The following is a 1145-nucleotide window of genomic DNA, read 5'->3' as shown; positions in this document are numbered from 1 at the left end:
CTTTAATGACTGTTCATTTATGTCTTTATTGCTTTTTTCCCTGTGGATTGTGATAATTCTATAATTCTGTGGATTCTCAACGCACTGTGTGATGTACGTCATCCGAGGTCAGAAGCAGAAAATTACTCCTTTATTTCAAAGGGAAGTCATTTATCACCTTTTCAAGTGAACGACAAGATAAATGACTACAGTTTGCATGAAAAAGGCAATATATGTTATGTCAGCGCATTCAGAATGCTATCTCATTAAGGAAAACAATCTCTTTGAAAGCTTTCTTTGCCAACAAAAGCACAGTTTTTCTTACATACCTGGCTTTGAATCAGGTTAAGATGCAACAGGGCTGTCCTGTTTGGGCAAATTCTCTTTAATAATGCTTAGCTGTTGTGCTGCTCCCCAACAAATCTATCACTTCTGACGTTTTGGCCAATAGAAATCTGAGATTGGTGCAGGTTGTATGGAGGGATTGGCTGGCTTGTTGCTAAGAGTCAAAGTGCAGTAACTCATCAGAGGGACAGGGCATTCCCACACTGCTGAACAGAGCATGCACGCCGTTAAGCAGAGACACATACACAAGGCAGAAAAGCGTGTCGCAGCTTGTTGAAATATCATGGGAAATTGCACAAGTGCACCTGCACGCAAGCTCCCTGCATGTGCATGAGCAGAATGTTTTGTGTAGTCAAAAACATACAAAAGACACGTTTGTTCAAGAGAAACTAGAATCAATTCGGGACAAAGTAATGAGAAATGAGAGAATTTGTTATGCATTAGTATTTGTAAGTGTGATTTAACTTTGTACATTGTGGGTAGTGCATTTTATTATTTTTAAAATAGGGTCTGGAGCCCCCAGGGGGCCACAGGAGGTGGCAGGTGTTCTGTGGATATTTTTACAGTGGGGGAAAAGTTAAATAAGTTTAAACGTACTGAATTTGGCATTGTTGTTGTGGTGCTTTCTAAAGACTGGCTATAAATCATGCCATTAATTGGGATTATATTATTAAAACAAAACAAATCAAATATATTTTTAGCTCATTTTAGATCTTTTTTTTTTTTGCAAAGTGCATACATTCAAGAATAAAAAAAAAAATTGTAAATATTTTCATAACATTATATATATATATATATATATATATATATATATATATACA

The sequence above is a fragment of the Sinocyclocheilus rhinocerous genome, unplaced genomic scaffold (genome assembly GCF_001515625.1).
Source record: "Sinocyclocheilus rhinocerous isolate Xijiao unplaced genomic scaffold, SAMN03320098_v1.1 scaffold676, whole genome shotgun sequence".
In the NCBI taxonomy this organism is placed as follows: Eukaryota; Metazoa; Chordata; class Actinopteri; order Cypriniformes; family Cyprinidae; genus Sinocyclocheilus; species Sinocyclocheilus rhinocerous.
The sequence above is the reverse complement of the archived record's forward strand: the minus strand, read 5'-3'. Positions refer to the sequence as shown.